Source organism: Pyxicephalus adspersus, chromosome 3 (genome assembly GCF_032062135.1).
Source record: "Pyxicephalus adspersus chromosome 3, UCB_Pads_2.0, whole genome shotgun sequence".
Taxonomy (NCBI): Eukaryota; Metazoa; Chordata; class Amphibia; order Anura; family Pyxicephalidae; genus Pyxicephalus; species Pyxicephalus adspersus.
Genome location: NC_092860.1, coordinates 62,802,868 through 62,830,031, shown reverse-complemented (window position 1 = coordinate 62,830,031; position 27,164 = coordinate 62,802,868). Strand labels below are relative to the sequence as shown.

General features: G+C 42.9%; 1 protein-coding gene and 1 long non-coding RNA gene across 11 annotated transcripts in view; one reads left to right on the top strand and one right to left on the bottom strand.

Moving 5' to 3' along the window:
- The window catches only part of ADGRL3 (adhesion G protein-coupled receptor L3), an 857,880-nt gene that overhangs the window by 63,052 nt on the left and 767,664 nt on the right, over window positions 1-27,164 (top strand). The window lies entirely within an intron of this gene.
- On the bottom strand, window positions 10,125-12,199 carry LOC140327730 (uncharacterized). Its single transcript, XR_011920090.1, has 5 exons — window positions 12,019-12,199; window positions 11,744-11,933; window positions 11,585-11,650; window positions 11,358-11,466; window positions 10,125-11,261 (listed from the first exon to the last, which is right to left on the bottom strand). It is a non-coding gene; the product is annotated as an uncharacterized lncRNA (long non-coding RNA).

The following is a 27,164-nucleotide window of genomic DNA, read 5'->3' as shown; positions in this document are numbered from 1 at the left end:
AGCGACGAGAGCGGGGCAGTACATGAATCAAATCACACTGAATAACCTTATGATGATCTCTTTGGAGGGACCAGATCCGCATGATTTTGATTATGAGAAAGCTGCAGACAATTGGGCCTCTAGGAAGAAACGAAGAATAAATATTTAATATGAACTCACATTGAGCACTCTCTGTAGGGTTTACATATTTGATCTGTTCACCCTTGTGGAAACGTTCAAGTTTTTAGAGCAGCTCACCCCATGTGGAATTGTTCACCCTTCAGCTTTTTGGAGCAGTTTACCGCATGTGAAATTTTTCACCCTTGTCGAACCGTTCCAGTTTTTGGAACCGCTCATCCTTGTGGAACTGTTCAGGTTTTTGGAGCCGTTCACCTTTGTGGAATCGTTCAGGTTTTTTGGAGCCGTTCACCCCATGTGGAATTGTTCACCCTTGTGGAACCAGTTAGATTTTTGGAGCAGTTTACCCCATTTGGAATTGTTCATCCTTTGTGGAACCGTTCAAGTTTTCGGAGATGCTTACTCTTTGTGGATATCTTCACCCTTGTGGAACAGTTTAGGTTTTTGGATCCGTTCACCCTTGTGGAAACGTTCACGTTTTTTGGAGATGCTCACTCCTTGAGGAATTATTCACCCTTGTGGAACCATTCACTTCCATCTGTGGATCTATTCAACCTCTGTGGGGCTGTCCTTGGCCCACTCCTTTCATTTACTGGATTTTTATTTCTTTCAGTTTTGGAGATCTCAGCATCATATGTGGGCATTACCACATGATGACATGGTTGCAGGCACCACCATAATCTGCTGCACTACATTTAAAATCAGGTATGCAATGAAGGAAATTACATTAACTTCCTCCATCACATGGATGTATGCAACAAAAAAGGTAACCAGTTGTGTCCACCTCTATTATAACTGAAGTTGTTGTAAGTAATAAATTCCTATCTTTGATAATATCTGCATGTCATTGTTATTATACACGCCCAGTTTAAATTAGCCACGCCCATAAATCATTTCCACCCGGCTACATTTTTATGCCACCCGGCTGGAAAAATTTTCTGGGGAGAACACTGTTATGTTTGTTAAAATACCCTTCTGGGGTAATTAATAATAATAATAATAATAATAAATTATAGAGAATTACTGAGGGAATAATTTAAAGTAGTAAAATTGCCTGGTCACAGAGAAAATGCTTCCTACAGTTGTCAATGCAAGGGAAAATTATGAAGTTGCAACTAATATTGTGGGATAACTAGATAAATAGGATCAAATGGTATGTAAGGGAAGTATGTACCTGTGCATAGAGGAGATTCCAATCTCTTGCAGAGTTCGGGAGTCAGATGTGCTGCTTGGTTGTGAATCAGAGTGGGAATGAGAGATTCCCGTCTTTAAAAAGTTGGGTGATCCGCGTCTAGGGGGTGTCACTGGGTAGTGTTGGTCGAATAGCTCACTATTCGATTCGACCGGTATTCAGTCGAATAATGCATAATTATTCGGGTGATCGCACGTCGAATTCGAACTCTATTAAAGTCAATAGGGGAAAATTTTGGGTTGTTTTTCGGGACTGTGTAGTGCTTCTACAGCCTATAAATACATTTAAAAAGACATGTCAAGATTCCCCCATCTCTGCACAACACTGTACAAGTAAAGAAAAAAAATAAGGAAGTCTTTTTTCTGTTGCTGGCAAGGCCATTTTATGGGGCGGTCAAGGGAACATACCGGATTTTATACCAGTCTCTGAGTAGAAGCAGAGAGGGCCATGAGGGGGTTCCTCTGGTCAAAAAATTAGCCTCCAGGTTTCACTGCTCCGTTACAAACCATACACAGGCTTCAGAGTACAGGCAGAGGTCCCTGAGGGGGGTCTTTCAGTCAAAAAGTTAGCCAGCTACACAGCTCTGTTATAAGTTACAACTGACAGGTGGCAGCAGCCGAAGGAGGAGGCGGTGGGCACTGAGACGGAGCGCGGATGGCATTGGTAACTGGCATCTAGAGCTGGGTGTAGTGCATCATCAATGCCACCTAGATGTCTGTAATGCCATATTTAGGAATGGAGTACTGACAGATGGCAACAGCAGGAGGAGGAGGCAGTGGGCCCTGAGACGGATCGTAGGCAGCATTGGTAACTGGCATCCAGAGTTGGGTACTGGGCAGGTGGCATCAGTTACAGCATGAGGAGGAGGCGGTGGGCCCTGAGAAGGAGCAAGGACAGTATTAGAGGTTGAGGCCATCACCTATATGGACAGTGTAGAAGCTATAGCTATTGGAGACATGAATGGATGAACGAGATTCCAATCTGTCCTTACCTACTATGTAGTGAAACCACGTGAAACGGAACGGGCTTGGGGGAATCAGTGGGGGAGGAAGACCCTGTTGAGTCTAGTCTGGCATCTAGAGCTGCGTACTAGGCAGTGGTCATGTGGCAGCAGGAAGAGTGGGCGGTGGGCCCTGAGAAGTGTGGATGGCATTAACTGTCATTTAGAGCTGGGTACTGGGAGGAGGAGGCGGTGGGCCCCATAACGAAGCAAGGTCGGCATTAGTGGTTGAGGTCATCACCTAAATAGACAGTGTAGAAGCTGTAGCTCCTGGAGACATTGCTGTGTAGTGGACTGCCTTTTCCTATCTGCGAGCTGTAACTTTGTAAAATGCGGCATGGACAGCGTTGTTAACTGTCATCTACAGCTGGGTACTGGGCAGACGGCAGCAGTAACAGCAGGAGGAAGAGGTGGCGGGCTGTGAGACAACGTGTGGACGGCATTAGTAACTGGCATCTAGAGTTGGGTACTGGGCAGGCAGCAGCAGTAACAGCATGAGGAGGAGGCATTTAGCCCTGAGACAAAATGGTGATGACATTAGTAATTGGCATCTAGAATTGGGTACTAGGCCGGCAGCAGCAGTAACAGCATAAGGCGGTGGGCCCTGAGACGAAGTGTGGACAACATTAGTAACTGGCAATGGGATTTGGTTACTGGGCAGGCAGCAGCACTGACAGAAGGAGGAGGAGGCGGCGGCCTCTTAGGCCAAGTGTGGATGGCATTAGTATCTGGTCTCTAGAGTTGGGTACTGGGCAGGCGGCAGCATCAGTTAAAGCAGGAAGAGGACCCGGTGGGCTCTGAGACGGAGTGTGGACGGCATTAGTATCTGACATCTAGAGTTGGGTACTGGGCAGGGGGCAGCATCAGTTACATCAGGAGGAGGAGGCGGTGGGCTCTGAGACGGAGCCTGGATGGCATTTGTATCTGGTATCTAGAGTTGGGTACTGGACAGGCGGCAGCATCAGTTACAGCAGGAGGAGGACCCGTTCGGCTCTGAGACGGAGTGTGGATGGCATTAGTATCTGGCATCTACAGTCGGGTACTGGGCAAGCAGCAACATCAGTTACAGAAGGAGGTGGTGGGCTCTGAGACGGATTGTGGACGGCATTAGTATCTTGCATCTAGAGTTGGGTACTGGGAAGGCAGCAGCAGTAACAGCAGGAGTAGGAGGCAGTGGGCCCTGTGACGGAGCATGGACTGCAGTGGAGGTTGAGGCCATCACCTTTATGGACAGTGTAGATGCTGTAGCTAATTGAGACATGAATGGATTAATGAAAAATCACACTTTCCATACCTACTATCTAGTGAAACCACATAAAAGGGAATGGGCTTGGTGTAATCCGCGGGAAAATACATATATTTTTCATCATTTGTGGATATCTAGCAAGTGCTATCACAGTTAAATATCTGTATTTGTTTCACAAAAATACATACATTTTTATGGGTTTTTAGGATACATATCAAGTGCTATCCGAATTAAATATCTGTATTGTTTGTAGAGAAATACATCAATTCTTATGGCTTTAGGGATATATAGCAAAGTGGGATCAGAACTAAAGATCTGTATTTTCTGTAGAGAAATATAGAATTTTTTATGGTCGTTTGAATCGATAACAAATGCTATCAGAATTAAATATCTAGATTTTTGGGAGAGAAATATAGAAATTTTTATGGCTTTGGAGATTTATAGCAAAGTGGGATCAGAATGAAATATCTGTATTTTTTGGAGAGAAATACCAACATTTTTTTGGGTTTTAGGATAGATACCAAGGGCTAGCAAATCTGTATCTGTAACAATATCTGTATTTTTTATCTATAAATACAGAAATGTTTAGTTTTTTTGTGATATATTGCAAGAGGTATCCTAAATTATACCTCCTGTAATATATCACAAAAGACAGTATCTATCCAAAAACCCATAAAATTTTCTTTATTTCTGTAAAAAATAAGAAAATACAGATATTTAATTCTAATCCCACTTGCTATCTATCTCAATAGCCATAAAAAAAAATCTGCATTGCTCTCTAAAACTACTGATATTTATATTTGATTCATAATTAAATATCTGTATTTTTTGAGAGAAATACATCAATTTTTATGGCTTTTTTGAAAGATAGTAAGTTGTAGCCGGAATTAAATATCTGTATTTTTTTTACAGAAATACAGAAATTTTGCTGTTTATTTTGATAGATAGCAAGTGGCATCAGAATTAAATATTTTTTTTTTTTTTACAGAAATACAGAAATTTTTCTGTTTATTTGGAGAGATTGCAAGTGGTTATCAGAATTCAATATCTATTTTTTTTTTACAGAAATACAGATATTTTTATTGATTTTTTTTATAGGTAGCAAGTGGTATCAGAATTAAATATCTGTACTTTTTTTATAGAAATACATACATTTTTCTGTTTATTTTGATAGATTGCAAGAGTTATCATAATTTATGCTAACTCTTGCAATCTATCAAAATAAACAGAAAATTTTCTGTATTTCTGTAAAAAATTACAGATATTTAATTGTGATACCACTTGCTATCTATAAAAAAAGTCAATAAAAATATCTGTATTTCTGTAAAAAATGCAGATAGTTAATTCTGATACCACTTGCAATCTGCCCAAATAAACAAAAATGTCTGTAAAAAAAATACAGATATTTTATTTTGATACCACTAGCAATCTATCAAAATAAAAAGAAACATTTCTGTATTTCTGTAAAAAAATACAAATATTTCATTCTGATCCTACTTGCTATCAAAAAACCCAGAAAAACTTATGGTATTCTGTAAAAACAAATACAGATATTTATTTTTGATAGCGCTTGCTATCTATCCGAAAGGACAGAAAAATGTATAAATTTCTTTACTAAAAATACAATTAATTATTATTCACACAGCTCCATTACAAGTAATATAGGCCTCAAAGTAGATAGAGGCAGAGGGCCCTGAGGTAGATGCTCAGTAAATAAAATTAGCCAGTTACACAGCTCCATTGCAAGTTATAGACCTCAGAGGCAGAGTACAGGTAGAGGGCCACTAGGGGGAGGAGTAGAAGAAGATGCCAAAAGGCTGTGAACGTGCTCTTCCCATCAAGGTGTCAGCAGGCCGTGTAGCAGTTGACGAATAATCAGTACACTCTGCAGAGGGGGTGTTGAAGTCATTGCCCATCCAAGCCTTATTCATTTTAATAAAAATGATTCGGTCGACATTATCTGCGGAGAGCCGAATCTGTTTGTCACTCACTACGCCCCCAGCTGCACTGAACGCTCTTTCAGATAACACACTTGCAGCTGGGCAGACAAGGATCTGAATGGCATGTTCTTCCAGCTCCAGCCACTGTTCAAGCTTGGATACACAGTAGCCCAGTGGGTCCTGGCTTTGCAAGTTGCAGATGTCCCATGCAAAGCTCAGGTATTCCTGCACCATCACTGAATACTGCTGCTGAGTGTCATTGGCAATTGCTGCACGACTGGCAGCTTGCTTCTGCTGAAAAAAGGCCTCCATAGTTTGGCTTAGACGACCTCTACTGCTGCTGCCACCCATGCCGTCTAAAGCAGTTGTTTGGCTCCCATGGCTGGTGGAACTGCCTTAGGGATCCCTGCTGCTGCTGGCAGCTGGAAAGGCTGAGCACAAGTTGGTAGTTCTGCATTTTAGGTCCCCTGTATTGGGGCAAGATCAGTTGTATCTCAAGCTTGTAACGTGGATCCAGTAACGTAGCAATCCAGTAGTCATCACTCTTTGTTTTTATGTGTTTTATGCGTGGATCTTTGGCTATGCACTCCTGCATGAAGGCTGTCATGTGGCTCAAACTACCCACAGCTGAGGTAATTCTGGACCCACACTCCTGTTGGTCGAACAGCAGCACAGGGTCGTCGTCCTCCTCCTCCTCTGCCTGGTCTTGCCGTCCATGGAACATGCCGCCTTGTGTTTGGGTGAATGGATGCCATGTACCCTCAATTTCCTCCTTTGCCCCTACCTCCCCTTGTCCCATGCCTGCAATGTCCTCCTCATCCTCTTCCACCTCTTCCTCTTTCTTGATTTGTGGCGCACTATGCGTAGTAGGCACGCATTTCCGAGATGATCTTTGAAACATCATCTCTTGATGCAGCCTCTGCTCTGTGTCGTGCCCGAGATCAACCATTATCTGTTCCAGCAGGCATAGGATGGGGATGGCGTCACTGACACAGGCCTGATCTCTGCTGATCATCCTGGTGGCTTCTTCAAAAGGTGACAATACAGTGCACAAGTCCTCAATTTGCAGCCACTGTGCAGGGCTGAAGAAAGGTAGTGTAGGTATACGTCTGAAACGAACAGTCTCTGCCACGTAATCCACCACCGCTTTCTGTTGTTCAGGCAGCTGCTGCAGCATGTAAAAGATGGAATTCCTACGTGTGGCCACATCACAAATTAACCGGTGCACTGGCAGGTTGAGATTTCGCTGTAAATCCACCAGTCTGGCACTGGCTGTGTACGACCTGCAGAAATGCGCTGACAACTTTCTGGCCTTCAGCAACAGCGGCTGGAGGCCTGGGTAATTTCTAAGGAAGCGCTGTACTATCAGGTTCATGACATGAGTCAGTCAGTCCCACAACGCAGGGCTGCCAGCAGATTGGCCCCATTGTCACACACAACCTTGCCTTCCTGAGAGTTAGCCATATGTCCTCCTGCTCCCGCAAGGCACTTAGAATGGCTGTGCCCGTGTAGCTGAGGGAACCCAGGCTTTGCAACCTCAGGATTGCGTGGCAACGTCTGAATTGTGCACCGAAATAGCAAACTGCAGGTTGTTGCTGGCGGTGAACAGATGCTGCCGAATAGGAGGTGCTAGGTCTCCACGGAAGAGTGTCCCTGGAGGAAGAGGTTGAGGCACAAGGGTCATAGGAGGAGGTGGAAGTGGAGGTTGAGGAGGAAATTGTATGGCGATGTGCTCTGAGCGGAGGTAGGTATGCAGGCCTTGCTGCAGCTGGATCTTCCCCTGCTGCCACCAAAGTTACCCAGTGAGCTGAATAGGAAATATATCTTCCCACTCATGTTTGCCCGACCAACTGTCGGTTGTCAGGTGCACTTTGCCAGAAACGGAGTGCTGCAGGGCCATGGACACATTGCTCTGCACGTGTTCATGCAAAGCAGGAACACATTTTTCTGCAAAATACTGTCGCTTAGGCATATTGTACTTTGGGTTTGCGCAGAGGAATGCATAATGGAACACATTGGAGTCCACCAGCTGGTAAGGGAGGAGCTTTAACGCAATCGGCTGTGCAATTGCCACATTTATTAAATTTGTTTTGGGGTCATTTGGGCCATATTTCCTCTTGCGTTCCAGCATCTGGGGGACGGAAGGTTAGATGCTGCTAATGCTAACCATGGAAAGATTGGACAATGGGGTAGAAGTTGTGGGGGATGGCAATGATGCCTGGTCTTGACTGCTAGCAGTGCGACAAACAGCAGCTGATCTGCGTTGGAGCTCCTGCTCACCACTGGTGGAGCCTGAAAAAGGTAATGCTCGGCTACATGCCCCACTCAGATTGCTGGCAGCAGCACGGGTAACTTTGGTGGCAGAAAGAGGAAAGGCAGCGGAGGAAGATCGAGCAGTTTGAGCTTGCTTCTTGGGCGGAGGTGGTTGCACAGAGCTCTGTGCTTTGACCAGGTGTTCCCGCCAGGTTACCGGGTGGTGTCTTTTTAAATGAGTGCTCATGCAACTTGTTCTAAGTTTGTTTGGGTTTTTTCCTCGTTGTGTTGAGCACACAGTTTGCAGATGACCATTGTGTTGTCATCACTATGAACATCAAAAAATGCCCACATGGGCGAACATCTAACTGGGCCGAAAGGTGCTCTGGAGCTGGTGCTCGTGGTGGCTATCCGCGATTGTTAAGGCATAGCTGTTGTGACAGCTTCCAACGATTTACGACTATGACTTGCCTCACTGGTAATTGAAGAATGCAGAGTATGGGCAGCTTTTACCCTCTTCCTCCCTCTCCCCCTTTGAGGGACGCTCTGCAACCTCCTCCTCCTCCTCCTCCTCCTCCTCTTCTTCCTGCCTGTGGTGATCTTCTTGTTCTCCCCATGTCGGATCAAGTACATCATCATCATCATCATCAGAAGAGATAGTTTCCCTATATGTGCTGAAAGTAAGCAGCGGCCTTTTGGAGCCAGTTTGAATTGGCTCCTCTGGCTCAGAGTGTTCTGGTGAAAAGTAAGTGGGGGGGAAAGCCTATGAACTGACCCTCTTTGTCAGATGAGTAAAACAACTGAGCATCTTGAAGGAATGCTTGTAGATCCGCCTCTACAATCCTTCTGTGGGATTCCTCTACATACTGATGTACACGTGACTTTCCATGCGCTGATTAAGAACTAGGAGGAACAGGTGTATCATGGACTGTTTGGGACAGCTGTAAGGCCTGTGTCTGGGACTGTGATGAAGAGGGGGTACAACCACTTGACCCAGGCTGGGTCATGTACTCTACTATGTCTTGTTCATGGTGTGGCCTTCTTGGTCTTGGGTCGGCAGCTAAAAACAAACTCATACTGCTTTGATTGCCACCCCTGCCAAAGCTGCCTTTCCTCTTTGGCCAGACATTGTAGATATTTTTTGGTGTGGCTTGACACCCTGCAAAATACTTTGTAGCTAATATGCTATATGTATATGTAAATTTGTACAGTAAGTTGATGTTTTTATTGGGGGGTTGACACAAAAAATCCAAGTGCGCTGTGTGTGTTGTATGCAGCACTTTCCTTCAGTTGTGAGGCTTGTAATATGCAGCACAGTATACAAACTATATACTGCAGTATACACTGCGTCTGTTTCTCAGTACGAGTGTGTTACTGTGCACGCAGTCAGGGAGGGTACCCTGCCTCTGGCTGTGTGTATGCAACACACTGACTGACTATCTATCTGTCTATCTATCTATCTATCTAGCTAGCTAGCTAACAGTGAAACACTCTACCTATCTGAGTACAGTATATTTCAGGACTGCACCAATACAGTACAATCCAACAATCTATCTGACTAATAGTGTGAGTGTGACACAGTCTAACAAAGTAAAGCACTTTTTTTCACTTTGACAAAGCAAGCCAAGCAGTACAGAGAGGTTGTGATGCTAGCAAATCTCTGTCAGGAGTGGTAAATGCAGGGACGCCCTGGCCTTATATAGGCCAATGGCTGCCTGTGTGGCATGCAGTGACAGACAGCAAACCTTCCACAACAAACATGGAGGGGAGCATCCCTCCTGTTATTGGAGGGCCCCTAGGCATCATGGGGGAGGTCCCTAGGCATTGTGGGAGGGTCGAATTCTGGGCTTCGAATCCAACAAAATTCGGGTTGGGTCGACCCGAATTTGAACGGTCATATTCGGGTCGAACATTAGGACGCCCTGAGTTTGAACAACAACCCTACCACTGGGCATGCGCTAGACCATGCGCATATGCAGTGGGCAAACCGGTGCTCATTTCCACCCCTACTCGTGCTAAGCCTTATTGAACCGCTTATATTTAAATGATTGGCAGTTCAATGGCTCACAGCTGATTGCTGTGAACCAAACGGGACAGGGAAGCCGACCGTTGGGCGGTGAAGGACTTTCCTGTACGCTGCCAATAAGGGTGGGCGCTTGGTCCCCTGCTAAGGGCAATGGTACGTCAAGGGAGGAGGACAGGAGAGAAGGGGATATTACAGAGGAAAACCTAGGATTGTGATTTAGTGACTGTGGGTGAGTGGGAAGGGAGGGGGAGGAGGACATCGGGATATGTGTTAATGAATAAAATGATTGTTGATGGTTTTTGTGACATTGGCACTTTGGAAAGGGGGGGGGGGGAGGGTACTGAGGGACACCTAAGGCATGTAATAGAATGATTGTTGGTGAGTGGGAGGAGAAGGGGAGGAGAACATAGGAAAAAGTATTAATTAATGAAAAGACTGTTGATGATATCGGTGCTTGGGAATGAATTATGTGTTGTATGTGTACCAAAAAGTGCTGTTAACATGAATAGACATCCTTAGAATGTTCAAGAGGTAGGGTGTGGACATGCACTTGAGAGTCTATTAATATCATATATGGTGAGAGGTTATATGATGTATTATAGGGAAGTTCAAAGTGAATAATAACTTTATAAGGACTACCGTATTTTTCGGACCATAAGACGCACCCAACCATAAGACGGTTTAATCACACTGTTGATTAAAAACATGCTCTAAATAAACTGTTTTATCGTCAAGGTGTTAAGAGGGATTGTTTGTAGCATCTGAATGCTCAGACGGTCAGATTGGTGCCTGTGAAAGCGGTGGTGGCTCATTGTGCTAGCAGGCTGGCGTAACCATTTTGATATAACAGTGCCTATAAAAATGCCAGTACATTTTTATAGTCCGTTTTAATTTTCTAGATCCCTCTCTCACCCGTATTTTTTTGTTTTTTTAGGATATTTGCCCTGCCACTCATTTCTAGTTAAGTCTTACGTACCATCTCCTTTTCAATAGCATCGAGATGCCTAATTAGCTTTGTGTATTTTTTATGCGCATTATGTATTTGTTGGGCGTTATATTTGTTAGGGCTGTTAAACGCCAAAATCATAGAGTCTCTCACACAACATTTTAAGAAATTTGTCACACGTAACATTTTGTTGTTGAAACGACCAAGAGAACTCAATGCAGCGTACGTATTTTCATCCCAGCATACTGAACAATTGCTGATATGCTGTTGCATGCAAATGATGGTCCTCTAGCGTATTGAATGTGATTCGTCTATTCAAAGGACGTGTGTCAACAACAGGTGTGGGCGTGCTACTGCATTCTGCCTGTCAAAAACCTGAAATGTCATTTATAACGCCCGCTGGCTCACCATCCTGTGGAGATCTCTGTTTTTGACCAATAATTTCTACTATCAGTGATAACGGTTCTGATCGCCGGGTGTTTGATTTTTGTTTCTTTGTAACACAGCGTCCCTAGTTTTTGACGATTTTTCTTTCTTTTTGCTGTCAATTTAAAAAGTCAACATTAGAAATGCCTTATTAAGTATTTTAAACAGGCTCATTACATTAAAATAGCAAAAAAGCTTTATTGCAACTTACGCGCATTAGGACAATTGATAATCGGCTCTATGGAATTTTCATTCGGTCAGTTGCTGTCTGCGCTATTGCGTGGTACTGATACGTCTATCGGTCCTGTATTTTTCACAATCTGCGTAACACTCACCAACATCAGAACATTTGAAATTAGGAGGTGAGAACATTATCAAGACCGGTTTACAGTTATAGCTATCGATATCACTATTACAGAGACTGTCAGAGCGTCTTACCGTTAATCTTTGTTTTCTTTGCATGGACGCTAGACACATCTGAGGGATATGTTTTTCTTTTCATTACTGTGGAGGGGATTTAAAAAGAGCATTCGAATTATAGAAGACATTTAACATTAGACTACATCAATAACACAGATAGGGCCCATTGTGCCTTACGTGGTTTTGGACTGCTCGAGCTCTTGATCTAATTTGGCTGTCGTTGGTGTTGTCAAATTGATAATGGCTAGTAACACATTCTTTTTTACCTCCTTGCGGGGTTCAGATTTGCATGTACTCGACGATGCCGTGTTATTTTTTATAGCCGTTGAGCTGTTTACTGGCCTTAGAACATCATCACCGGGTGCTCCTAAAATTAGGTGTTGGGAAATTTAACACGATCAATATATAAGAAACATCAATAACGTTATTACGTATATGGTGACAGCCCTTACCGGTCATTTGAGATGACGAAGCGCAGCCTCTGGATTCTGAAAGTCTGAAAGGAACTGCAAACTGTTATCTCCACTGACCGTCTGAAAGTGATGCGCGTCTTCGGGGTATAACACGGGGGTTTCAGGAATAACATCACACAGCAGCATTTGAGAATCCGAAATGAAATCCCCGTACATTGCTTTAAATATGAATAAAGTCTAAAATGATTTGTTTAAAATATTATATTTAAATATATAAATAATTGAATATTAATGCTGTTTATAAAATTGGTAAAAGCGTTTTTATAATATTTTTCATAAAACAGTTAAAACACATGAAGAGCTTGGAAAATTATCAAACTGTTAAACGTAAACATATTATGTTTAAAATTATATGAACAGTAGAAAAATATGCAACTAAACGTTAAAAAAAAAAAATATATATATATATATATATGTGAAATGATTGAATAATAATGCTGTTATTATTGTAAAATTGTAAAATTTGTAAAATTGTTAAAAATGTGTTTATAACATTTTCAGTGTTCTCCCCAGAAATTTTTTTCAGCAGGGTGGTGGGAAGCTGCAGACGGGTGGTAAAAAAAGGGGTGTGGCAAAACACGGCAAATTTAGTGCTCCAAGTTGTTTATGCCATGGGTAATCAGTAACCTCCTATTGTTTCAGTGTTCTACCTTCTCCCAATGATTTGTTACAACTTTGTAAAGCCTGCCCCGTTAGTATATTCAATTTTTCTATTCTATGTATTTTGCCACAACTGTCCTATGCCATGTATTGTGGCCCAATTCACTAGTGTTCTAAGTTTTAAGAGTGTATTCCTTTGTAGTAGTGTAATAGTATAACGAATGTGGTGTAACAAGTTAGGCTTAGTTCATATTAGCAGCAAAAAACATTTACCCCTTCTAAATGACTTCTGGCAACTGCTAGGCACCTAGGATTAGTAACAGGTGGTAAGTTCTGGGCTTTTTCAGAGCTAGAAGTTTTTAAACCGCATTGGTTCCTAGCATAAGGAATGGACAAATGTAACCTTACTGCCGGTGTGAATTCAGCCTAACTTCAGATGTGCTTCTGTGTCTATATTTAGTTAAAGTGAACTTTTGTGAAAACATTTTTTTTTCACTTGATTCTTTTACAACATTAGCCCAGCAGGCCTATGCTGGCTCAGCTTCCACCTTTTCTCTAATGCTCACTTGTACGTCTAGTGCTGCCTTGCACTGAGCATGCATGAGATGAACACTTTTTTTTACATTATAAGAAAGCCTCTGAAGATGCATGCACACAAGGAGCAGCCCAGAGCCTCTTGGGATATGTGAAACAAATATCCCAGGAGGCTGCAGATTTCCCCTTTGGTCTTTACCGAAATAGAAGTGAAGCCTGAAGGCTGAGAGGCCCTCTCCACAAAAGTGTAAAAACAAACAAAAAAAATGCACATTTTTCCATTATATAACAGAGAAAGTCAGTCTTTAATATGATATTAAAAACGTGGCGATGCTTTAAAAGCATCATGCATGTGATATCAGATGGGGACTAGACAGCCAGTGATCCCCTCTCATTACTGCCCATATTCTATATAAAAACACTGTCTGTGGCGTTTATCCACAGTGTGTAATGATGTCATCAGCAGCACAGTGTGATAGCAATGTGAGTGTAAAGGCTGCTTGTCATATTCTGCAGCTTAACAACTTGCTGTGTTCAAACCTTCTGATCTCTTAAACCGTTGGTTGTATTGACTTGAAATTTTAAGGTACACGTGGGGACATAATAAACTTAAACTGTAGGTGCAAGTGGGGGACACTTGTGGCTAAACCTTTCTAAAATGTAATTACTATGGCATTATGAGAACATAAATCTCTACCTAGCAGAATGTGCTGCTTGCTCTGTTACATATATCTGTCTGCATCTCTACCTCAAACCCCAATTACCCTAGAATTAAGAGGTGCAGGGAAACAAAAATATAGGTGGAAGTGGGAGACACATGTGGCTATCACCTTTCATCACCATGGCATCAATACAACATTAAAAAAAAAAAACTGTCCATCAAAATGCACTTCCTTGTTACACGACTGTAACCTTCCAGTACCTCAATCTCATTAAATTTTAGTGGGCAGAGTTCATTTTCTAATGATGCCATAGTGATGAAGTTTTAGGGGATGTTAGTCACAGAGGTTCCCCACTTGTACCTATATTTTTGGGTTCTTACATCTCCCCATTCCCCAGTTGAAGTTCAAAATGTTAGATAAGTGGACAGGAATGTGTAACAGGGCAGGGAAGCCCATTTTGATGGGCAGAGTGTTTTATGTTCTAATGATGCTGTAGTAATAAGATTGTAAGGGGAGAATCTGCCTGCCACTTCCACATAAATTTTCAGTTTTGTACTCCCACCTCAGAGAAATTGGGCTTCAAAGAAGAGAAGCAGACAGTGGTTTCATAGGTATAGATTTGTGACAGGTAAGTATATATTTAGGGGCCCCACCCCAATGCTCCTTGCTATGTTAGTGGCTCCGGGGTCCCAAATTTGCATTTTCAGTTTAGGACTCCTGGTTGCACTTTCCTCTAAAACAACAACCCCAAAGTTCAATTTTCATAACTGTTTACATTTGTGACCCCCATATCTTGAAATTCTTTAAAGCTAGGGGGCTGAAATTGTAGTAACTAGTATAAATGAGGGTCCCCTGTGCACCCTGAAAATTACAGGTCATTGTGACATACAGTTTTAGAGAACTGTGAGGATGCAGAATGACATGCAGACTTCACAGACAGCTCTAGCAGTGGATACATTTCACAGGCAGATTTTTTTAAAAATAGAAATCCCAGCTCGTGCTATGGGATGGGGGCGGGGGTGCCTGTGTCCCCTTCACATGAAGGCTGAACTGTGTGTGCTCACCTCTCATCCCAGCAGCAATCCTCTGAACGGATGACACAGAGCACAGATGGCACAGAGCAGCCTCACTGAGATCTGAACAGAGGATGAGAGCTGCCAAGGAGGAGTGGGCGGGGTAGGCACAGCAGCTGGGCGTAGCAACCAGCTAAAACCCTCTGGGTAGAACTATGATTTTTCATAAAATGGGTAAAATACATAAATGTGTGTGAAAAATTATTAAACTGGTAAACGTAAACATATTATGTATAAAATATAAAAGACGGCAGAAAAATATGCGACAAACGTTACAAAAAAAAAAAAAAAAATATATATATATATATATATATATATATATATATATATATATATACAAATAATTACAAATGAATAAATACAAATGAATAACAATAAATAATCTTACTTTCTTTTGAAGTGTTAAGTGTTGCATGCAGTCTGAAAACTAGTAGAATGTGCTTTTATAGGTTGTGCGCAACCTAACTACACGTGCTAAGGGAGAGGGCGGGGGCTTGTGTTCTGATGTGTTGTATTTATGAGTATGTATAAATTGTTGCCTAATGGTACTGTAAGATGCTTCACGGGGGGTGGGTGGTATAGATTAAACACACTATCAGTAATGACAATCCATTACAACCAGTCTGATTTTGCATCTTTCAAACAAAACAAAATATCATATATATTTTCCCTTATTCGACCTAATTGTAAAAAATATCAGTTACTAGCACTGTAAAGTATAAATATGGCAGAATAATATATGTCTCACCCGGGCTTTAGCATTTTTTCACCCTGTTATTGTGCGCTGACAAAACTCATTCAAACCATATCAAAAGTGAATACACTATCAAAAGGATAGTGTTACACACAAAGGATGGGTGATAAATGACTGAATATTAAAATTCTAATAATTAAAGGTTGTATTATGTGTAAAATAACAAGGATGCCTTGTGTTCTGATGTGTTGTAATAATGAGTATGTGGAAATTGCTGACTAATGGCACTATAATCGACACTACCAGATGAATGGTATTGATTAAACACACTATCAGTAAATGGCAGGCCACTCGTGTTCTGATGTGTCGTAATTATGTGGATAATGTGGATCACTTGATAACAAGGATGCCTAACAGTACTGTAAAAGGTTCTACCGGATGGACGGTATAGATTAAAAACACTATCAGTAATGACAATCCATTACAAACAGTCTGCTTTTGCTGCTTTCAACATGCGGCAGTGTATAGAGATTTAATACCATCCATGATATAAAACACACACACACTTTTAGTTTGACGAAAAGTATATACGCTTCACTACTCAGATCTATACCATTGGTAATGTATATGCTCCTAATTAAGACCAACTCGATTTTTTTACCCAGTTGATATCTGACTTAGAGCGCTTTGGTCATGGTTATGGGCGGAGATTTTAATGTCCCTTTAGTTCCGCAAAATGATACCTCATCAGGGAGGTTGGTCGGTGGTCCCCGCACTGGCTCTTAAAATTAGACAGCTGTGGTATAGACTAGTAGGTGTTGTGGATGCATGGTGCATCTCTCACCTTGCTGGCAGGGATTACAGCTTTTATTCCTGTGCCCATAACACTTACAATCGCATAGACTATTTTCTAATTGCACATACTCTGCTTGATTTTCAACCTAGATCCAGAATAGGCTTGCAATTATGGTCTGACCACACCCCTGTTCATGTAGAATTCACTTTTTTACCCACCAGAGAGGTCCCAGAGGCTCATGGACACTCAAAGATAGCTTACTGAGTGACTCAGTTTGCTTAGCTGAGGTAAATGAGACTAATACTACTTTTGGCTTGATACACGCACAAGATACTACACACCCAATCACCCAATGGGTTGCCTTAAAATGTGTCCTGTGTGGGGTTTTCATCAAACACGGCTCCCACTTGAAAAAGCGAGGTCCACCCAAATTCAACGTCTCCTTTCCCATATAGCAAACCTGGAGGCTGTTCTTAAACATGATCTGTTGCCGAGCACTCTAGTGGACCTCTCTAAAGCATGGCGTGAGCTACTGCGTATTCTGGACTCCCAATGATTGCCAGAGATAAGGCGAGAGGACAGTATTATGAATTTGCTAATAAATGTGGCAGGCATCTTACCCATACTATTCACCCTAGATCCCTTAAGGCATCCATTCCATTCATTAACGCCGGTGGGCCCCGGGTGAACGGCAACAGAGACATTGCTGAAGAATTCGAGACCTTTTATGCCAAATTATATGATCTACCCTCCTCACAACCTATTCCCCCCTCCCATTCTTCAACTGCACACATACAGTCATATATTCAAGAGATTGCACTCCCTACACTGAGCACTTCCACTTCCGCTCAACTGGATGCCCTTTTGAGGTCTGAAGAACTCCTGGCGGCTATCAAATCTTTCCAATCCGGTGAATGTCCTGGCCCTGATGGCTATACCCCTCGATTTTATTATACTTCTTTTATTATACTTCTTCTTCTGCCCACTATCACTAGAACAGGCAGCACGGTGGCTCAGGGGTTAGCACTCCGGCCTTTGCAGCGCTAGGTTCCAGGTTCGATCCCCAGCCAGGACATTATCTGCATGGAGTTTGCAGGTTCTCCCCATGTCTGCGTGGGTTTCCTCCGGGTACTCCGGTTTCCTCCCACATCCCAAAAACATGCAGTTAGGTTAACTGGCTTCTCCCTAACAATTGACCTTAGACTATAATAATCACATATGACTATGGTAGGGACATTAGATTGTGAGCTCCTTTGAGGGACAGTTAGTGACACGACTATGTACAGCGCTGCATAATATGATGGCGCTGTATAATAATAATAATAAATTCAATGCAGTGGATAGGGAACACTGATTCTCCCCTGACATGCTCCTCACAAACTTTGCGGTTTTACCTAAACTGGGGAAGGATGAAGCCTATTGTGGGAGTTATTGCCCTATTTCACTCCTTAACCTTGATCTCAAATTATATGCAAAAATTATAGCTACTGGTTAAGCGCCACTGCTCCCCTTCTTGATACATAGAGACCAGGTGGGCTTTATCCCCGGCTGAGACGCAAGGGATAACACTACCCGGACCTTACATCTTATCTCTTACATCCAGAAGCACAAAATGCCAGCTTGCCTTTTCTCTGTTGATGCCAAAAAAGCTTTTGATAGGGTTAATTGGCTATTTCTGGAACAGACTTTACAGCAGATTGGCCTGGGACCCACCAAAAAATCATGCAAAAATCATGGCTCTGTGTTTCACGCTAACAACTAAAATATTAGTCAATGGGATCCATCCACAATGGTACTAGACAGGGGTACCCATTGTCTTCCGTTCTCTTTGCCTTGGTGATGGAACACCTAGTCATCGCTATTCAATCCAACCCCTCAATCCAGGTTGTACGTACTCCATCTCACCACCATAAGCTAGCCCTCTATGCTGACGATGTCCTTATATATATTACACAGCTCCACACTTCCCTGCCTTCTATTCTTAAAGAAATGGATAGATTTGGTTGTCACAGAAATTTCAAAGAAAATCTTTTTAAAATGGAGGCTATGAATATTTCTCCACCTCACAGGTTTGTTCCTCAATTATCCCATAACTTCCCATTTAGGTGGTGCGCTGATCACATCATATTCACAGCCCTTATTAATTGTTACGTGAAGATACTGCTCCCTTAGCCGCTCCCCCATATTTCTTCACCCTCTCCAGTCCCTCCCTTCCCTACCCCAATTCTATACTTGTTGCAAGGACATGGCTGACTCAGGCTTTCATTTGTTTTTTCTGTTTTTGTTGATAAGTTGACTTATTGCCACACAAATCTTGCACTGGTCCACCCCTCAATGTCCAAAGTGTCACCCTCCCTAGGCTATAAAAGTAACCAATAACTGGCCTGCAGGTGTTCTTTAACACACTTGGGACGGGAGGGAGGAAAATGTGCTGTCAAGAGAAGTAGTCATGAAAAGGAAAACTAGGGGAAGATATAATACCAGTTTACTCTATTCCTGGCACTCCTCTGAGAGGGCCCCTGAGGGCCAAGGCGCAGAGTCTAAGCCGTAACCAGGTCTTCTCCAGTGCCTTTAGTGGTTAGGATGTTGTGCTGCTGGTTTGTGCCAGGTTATGGTCCTTGGGCACACCAGAGTGGGCAGAATGAAACACGGTACCAAATCACTAGGCAGAAGAATTATCAAGAAAGGCCAGGTCCTCCCCACCCACCAAGGTCCAGGTTTTAGAGGGAAGCGAAGATGGAACTTTTTAGCAGGAAGAGAAGCAGACCCATCTGCAGCTGGATCACAATCTCTGCTCTGGACCAAAACCTTTCAAGTCAATCAGGTAAATAAGCTTCTTGCGAGAAATTTTGGAATCCAAAATTTGATTGACTTTATATTCCTGAGAAGAATCTGGCGCAGGAGTAGCCAGGGGAGAGGGATGAGAAAAGCAATTCATAACCAACGGCTTAAGCAGAGACGCATGAAAAACATTTGGCAGCTTGAGATGTAGGGGAAGGCGTAACAAATTGGGTTAACCTTGGCAAAAATTGCATAAGGTCCAATAAAATGTGGAGCACACTTCAGAGAATGCACCCTGCAACGAATATTCCATACGGAGAGCCAGGCTTTGTCCCCAGGTTGGAGAAGAGGCAGCTTACCGCAACGCCGATCAGCAAACTTCTTTTAGGTGCTCTGAGGTTCTCTGAGGTGCTTCCAGGTGCTCTGAGGTTGAAGCCCAAATATGGTTGAAGTCCCTCTGCAGTGCGCAGAGTTCGGGTACTTCAGCTGAGCAGGGTGTAGGAGACAGAGGGCGAGGTTGTTTGCTATAGATTAAAAAATGGAGACTTCTTGGTGCTGGTGCAGACATGAATATTATGGGCCAACTCTGCCTAAGGTAGCAGAGCCACCCAGTCATCATGGTGGGCATATACAAGGGCTCAAAGGTATTGCTGCAAGTCCTTTTGACCCTTTTCGTCTGCCTATTGGTTTGTGGGTGATAGGCTGAGGAGAGCTCTGAAATGTCCAGTGATTTGCAGAAGCCCTTCCAGAAACAGGACGTAAATTGCACCTCACGATATGAGTGGACATACCGAAAGATTTCCCATATAGGGTGAAATAGGGGAACAGGTGAGCACAGACAGAACAGGCCTTGACATTGCCTGTCACATCCTTATGAAGATTGGGCCACCAGTGTTGTAGAGAAAAATGAAAAGGTTCTGTGTGTGCTCGGGTGACCAGAAAGTTTAGAGCCATGTGTCCACCCATGTGCCCCGGTTTAAAGGTAATCACAAAACCAAAATGAGAAAATAACAAAGAGCAACAGGTTTGCTAGGGGTTAAGACGGCGAGCAGACTGCAGATACTGGAGGTTCTTTTATGCGTAAAAATAGTGATCCTATGAGGGGAACCCTCCAAAAAATAGTGCTATTCTTCCAGAGCTTGCTTGATGGCTAGGAGTTCCCTGTTTCCAATATATTTATTATTTTTTTGCTGTGATAACTTTTTAGAAAATAACACACATGGGCGTCTGGCTCCAGTGGGGGTCTGGAAAACAATAGCTCCACTGCGATAGAGGAGGCATCAACCTCGATGGAGAAAGGTTTGGTAAAATCTGGCCTAACAAGGGCTGGACAGGAAAGAAAAGCTTAGAAAGCCAGAGTAGCCTCAGAGGGCCATGCAAAGCCAGAGTATAGTCTCAGAGGGCCAGTTCTTAGGATTTGCAACCAGCGTGAAATAATTACTAATAAATTGCCGTAATAATTGATAAATTCCAGGAAACGCTGAGTAGCCTTAAGGCCGCAGTGTAATGGCCCTCTTTGGTAACAATTTAGCCCAGAAAGCGCACCTAGGGAAGTTAAAACAAGCACTTCCTAGCCTTTGCATACAGTCCGGTACAGTAAACGGACATGCAGTCTGTGAATGGACAAGTCAGGGGAAATCAGGATGTCATCCAAGTACACCACAACACAGATGTAAAGCAGGTCATGAAAAACATCATTCACAAAGTGTTGAAAAACAGCCGGAGCATTACAGAGACCAAAGGGCATCACAAGATGCCCGTAAAGCCCATCCCTGGTATTAAACGTTGTCTTCCATTCATCCCCCTCTTTAACTCAAATTAGGTTATATGCTGCTTGGAGGTCTAGCTTTGTGAAGATCTGTGCTCCCTGAAGGCGGTCAAAGAGCTCAGTGATGAGAGGCAGTGGGTAGCAGTTTTTGATGGTATTGGCATTGAAGGCACAGTAGTTTATACAAGGCCCAAGTGTCCTATCTTTCTTCTGTAAAAAGAAGAGCCTTGTGCCAGCAGGATAAGAGAACTTGCGTATAACCCCTCTGGAAATTCTTTTTGATGTAATCAGTCATAGCCCTGGTTTGAGGGGATAGTGCCAAACTTTGGGAGGTGAAGAATAATGGGTTGAGGTCTAATGCACAGTCAGGCTGGTGGGGAGGGTCGCTGCTCAGCATTGCACTTAGAGAAGACATCCAGGAATCCATAAATTGGCTGGGAATGGACAGAGCAACTTTAGGAGTAGAGAAAGCAAAAGACCTGATAGAAGTGAGCTTTGCCAAGCACTTAGAGTGACACGAGGGACCCCAAACCAATACCTCGGGAGTAGAACAAATCAAGCACAGGAGAATGCTGTTGAAGCCATGGGAGTCTCAGAATGTCTGAAGAGCTGAAGAGGAAGAAAAAGAAAAAAGATGGTCTTCTGGTGAAGCACACCAACAGGTTTTGTATAGGTCTGGTCTGGAAGCGGATAAGTCCACATAACAGAAGAGTACCTGAAAACAGATGCCAGGACCTTTCCTTTTGAGATAGGAGGAACAGTAGAGGCCAAAGTTTTCAGAGACCACTGAAAGAACGGTGCCAGTCGTGGTACAAAGGCCTTGCGTGAGTGAGAATTCTCCTGGAAATGCTCTTGGAAGCGAATGTCAGTCTGGATAGCCAGGGAGATCAGGTCATCCAGAGAGGAGGAAATCTCCTCCTGGGCGCAGAGTCTAAGCAGTAGCCAGGTCTTCTCCAGAGCCTCTAGTGGGGGGGATGTTGCACTGCTGGTTACTGCCAGGTTGCAGTCCTGGTTGCACACCAGGGTGGGCAGGATGAAACATAGTACCATATCACTAGGCAGAGAAATTGTCAAGGAAGGGCGGGGTTGAGGCAGGCAGCAAGCAAGAGAGATCACATAACAAGCCAGGAGTCAAATACCAGGGATCCAGGAAAAAGACACCGGTGACACAGGGGCCACTGCAGACACCGGGAACACACGAGACACTGGAAGCAACAGTAGACACAGGTGACACAGGGATAACCACAGAGAGCAACACTGTAATAGCCCAAGGTAACTGTCTGGGAACACAACAGACTGGGCAACAAGGAGTTAACACAGGAGCTGGACTGAATCCCTGAATTAAACAACTCAATTAAACTTAATTAGGCACTGAATTAAACAACAGTTTTAGAGGACACGCTCAGCAGAGCTAGAGAGCTCGGCACTAGTGGAGAGGCATTGCACGAAGTACTGTGTTTGAGCTAGCTAAAGAGCCAAGGATGATTAAGAGGCTATTTCCTGATTGGCCGGTGGGATAGGTGAAATTGATTAAACTTCGAAGGGCAGGTATGCCCAGGGTCAGAACTGCCTGTAAGTGTGGCAAAATGGAGTTAAGGAAATAATTCCACAGAAATTGCTAAACAAAATGAAAGCCCCAAAATAGGCTAAATCTCCTTCCATCACACGCAACCTAAAATGCTGAATGAACATGTTTGGAGACTTCCAAATAGGCCCAGCATGTCAAGAAAAAAAGTTTTTCCCTCTTATTCTTTTAGTACTAAAGAAATATATAGGGTGGCCACCCCCGTGGTTTCAAGTATAGCTAAATCTCTTAGAAAAGAAAAGACGAGGTTTAGAGGCCAGAGTTTTTTAAAGAAAAAAGTAATTATGTATTTATACCATTATTCATACGTAATAAAACAAACATCATAAGTGACCACAAGCCCATTCAAGCTTCATGGGGTGGGGTTTGGCATGCTATACATACAATCGCCTAGTGTAATTCGTTGCAAGATTTTAGCATCCAATGTGTTTCGCCACTTGGGCTTCCTCAGGGGTATGTGGTAGTGATTTTACAATCTATACAGTAATTACAATGCAGAGGTACATTGGTAATTACATACAACATGATACAGGAAATAAATCATCAGTAAAAAAAATTAAATCTGTGTAATATATGTTGGTAACATGATAAAAAGTAAAATATAAGTAATATTATGCATTATATTTATTAATTGTATCTATTGGGTTACAATGATACATATTATGATAAATAGTTGCGTGTACTTACTTCAATATGACCATACAAAAATGAGACATGGAGTGTGAAAATGAGTAAATTTCTTTATGCGTACTCTCCTTACTTCAATATGAACAATAAAATTAGGGGCTCCTATTGGGGAGATTCCTCATGTAAGAAATATGTAAAGAAAAGTAGTAATATTAAAGGTTATTATTCAAGTTTAGAATATCTTGATAAGGGATCAAGTATTTAATAGTTTATATCTTATAAGGTTGCTTACCATGCATAGAGAAAAGACAATACCAGGATGTTGTGAACGTCTGAAAGAGCAGAACAATTCCTGTTTCCACTCTGAGTAACTCAAAGGGAGTTTCAGCTCAGTCAGTCTCGCCTAATAAAGGCATCTCAAGCATACGTGCATGCGCAACTGGAGGAGGCCGTGCGCGCATCACATGCATAGTGAGTAGGGAGTCCCCATGATGTCATCAGGGCCTCATAGCTGAGTAGGAGGATCGCAGCAGAAACCATCGCGCCCCTCCCCAACTATAGTGATCTGCCTACTAAGGCTTATCAAATACAGGGGATATGTATTTGCCGGTCACAGGAGCAGTTTTCACTGCATCCCGTGCATCAGCTGAATGCCATCCAAAAGGATGGTATCCCGTCCCCCGCAAATCCGGATGACTGCAGGGGGACAATCATCATGTAAGGGCTGGTCATAATGCTCTATATTGAGGCAGAGGCAGTTAACTTTTTGCTGGATAGTGGGGTGGATGAACATAGTGTGCTTATTTGAAACTTAGGGGTAATAATGTGTGGACTGAATTGTGTCACAAATATGGTAAGTATCCATTTACACAATCAATTAGGGGGTACATGTGTATCTATGAGAGGGGACTCATAGAATGTACAGTGGACCAAGAGGGTGGATGTATTAATATAAACAATAAAATTGAATATATGTAATATCATATAATGAAAACATCTGCATAGTTCTCCCCAGAGGTTTTTAGCCGGTTGCTCCGCCCGGCTGATTTGAATACCCCGCCCAGCTCTCGGCAGCTCTCATCCTCGGATGCACAGATCTCAGTGAGGCTGCTCTGTGTCCTCCTGTGCAGCCTTCATGTGAAGGGGACACAGGCAGCCCCGCCCCCATCTCATAGCACGAGCTCAGATGTCTGCCTTTGAAATGTATCCACTGCTAGCTCTCTGCGTGTGAATTCTGCATCCTCACAGCTTTTGTGTACAAACCTCCATATCTCCTAATATGTATGTCACAATGACCTGATATTTTCAGAGTGTACAGGGGACCCTCATAGATACTAGTTACTACAATTTCAGCCCCCCCAGCTTTAAAGAATTTCAAGATATGGGGGTCACAAATGTAAAAAGTTATGAAAATTAAACTTTGGGGTTGCTGTTTCTGAGGAAAGTGCAACTAGGAGTCCTAAATTGAAAGTGCAAATTGGGGACCCCGGAGCCACTAACATAGCAAGGAGCATTGGGGTGGGGCCCTTAAATATATACCTACCTGTCACAAATCTATACCTATGAAACTACTGTCTGCTTCTATTCTTTGTACACCAATTTCTCTGAGGGTGGGGGTACAAAACTGAAAATACAGGTGCAAGTGTCGGGCACATTCTCTCCCTACAATCTCATTACTACAGCATCATTAGAACATAAAACACTCTGCCCATTAAAATGGGCTTCCCTGCCCTGTTACACATTCCTGTCCACTTATCTAACATTCTGAACTTCAATTGGGGAATGGGGAGGTGTAAGAAACCAAATATATAGGTACAAGTGGGGAACATCTGTGACTAACATCCCCTAAAACTTCATCACTATGGTATCATTAGAAAATGAACTCTGCCCACTAAATGTTATTGAGGTTGAGGTACTGGAAGGTTACAGTCATGTGTAACAAGGAAGTGCATTGTGATGGACAGTTTTTTTTTTTTTTATTAATGTTGTAAAGATGCCATGGTGATAAAAGGTGATCGCCACACGTGTCTCCCACTTCCACCTATATTTTTGTTTCCCTGCACCTCTTAACTCTGGAGAAATTGGGGTTTGAGATAAGATGCAGACAGATATGTGTAACAGAGCAGGCAGCACATTTTGCTAGGTAGGGATTTATGTTCTCAAGGTTTAGCCACAAGTTTCCCCCACTTGCACCTACAGTTTCAGTTTTCTATGCCTCCACGTGTACCTTAAAAATTTCAAGTTAATACAACGAACGGTTTAGGAGATCTGAAGGTTTGAACACAGCGAGTTGTTAGGCTGCAGAATATGACAAGCAGCTTTTACACTCACATAGCGATCACACTGCGCTGCTGATGACATTACACACTGCGGATAAACTTCACAAACTGTTTTTATATAGAATATGGGCAGTGATGAGAGGGGATCACTGTCTGTCTTGTCCCCATCTGATATTACATACATGATGCTATTAAAACATTGCCACCTTTTTAACATTATATTAAAGAGTGATTTTCTGTTATATAATGGAAAAACGTGCGTTTTTTTTTTTGTTTTTACATTTTTGTGAAGAGGACCTCTCCCCTTCAGTCTTCACTTCCATTTCAGTAAAGACCGAAGGGGAAATCCGCAGCCTCCTGGGATGTTTGTGTCGCATATCCCAAGAGGCTCTGAACTGCTCCTTGTGTGCATGCACCTTCAGAGGATTTCTTTTAATGTAAAAAAAAAAGTGTTCAATCTCATGCATGCGCAGTGCAAGGCAGCATTGGATGTACAGGTGAGCATCAGAGAGAAGGTGGAAGCTGAGCCAGCATGGGCCTGCTGGGCTAATTTTGTAAAGAAAACAAGTGAAAAAAAAATGTTTTCACAAAAGTTTACTTTAACTAAATATAGACAAAGGAGCGCATCTGAAGTTAGGCTGAATTCACACTGGCAGTACGGTTACATTTGTCCATTCCTCATGCCAAGAACCACTGTTGCTTAAAAAACTTCTGGCTCTGAAAAAGCCCAGTACTTACCACCTGTTACCAATCCTAGGTGCCCAGCACCCACAAACTTATTATTAAGGGGGGATGGGCACCTAGTAATCCTAGGTGCCCATCCCCACAAACTTCTATGCCGGCGATCTTGGAGGAGTTTGAAAAAGTTGGGATGTTGAGTAATTTTAAAGTGAATTTCGACAAATCTGAGATATTAAATATATCACTCTCTCCTCCCCAGGTCCAATACATTAAGACTCATACGCAGTTTAGGTTTTGTACCAAGAAGCTCAAATACCTAGGGGTCTTTATAACGGCTGATCCAGATAAATTGTTCAACTATAATTATGAACCAGTGCTGGATAAAATAAAAGTGGAGTTGGGGAGGTATAATCTCTTACCTCTATCTTGGTTCGCTAGGATCAATACTCTTAAAATGGATGTTTTACCTAAACTACTCTGTCTTCCAGACGATTCCGATCCATCTATCGCAGGCCTTTTTAGGTAAAATACAGCAGTTGTGCAGAAAGTTCTTGTGGACCTCGAAACGCCCCAGAATAGCTCTTAGATATCTTACTAGACCTAAAACATTGGGTGGGGCAGGAGTCCCAGATATCAGATGCTACTACAGAGCGGCCTTGTTGACCCGGGTGGTAGACTGGTTTCATAACAAGGACCGGAAGAGCTGGGTCGGGTTGGAGTATATTTTATCCCCTGTTGACCTCCGCTCCTTGTTGTAGATAGACAGGTCTAGGCTTCATACACTCCGTTCGCTCCCAAGGGTTACCCTTGATCTTTTAAGGGAGTGGGACGTTTTAGTTAGGGGGGGCCATGTGTCCTCTGAAACAGGACCGATGACCCCCCTGTTTGATAATCCCTCATTTTATCCCGCAATGCATGTAGACAATTTTTTATCCTGGACAACTGAGGAACATAGGCAGATTTGTAGTGTATTACAGAATGGAAGGGTTCCGTCCCTCTCCTCCTTGGGCGCCGAGGTGCAGCAGATGCCGAACGCTTGGTTTTT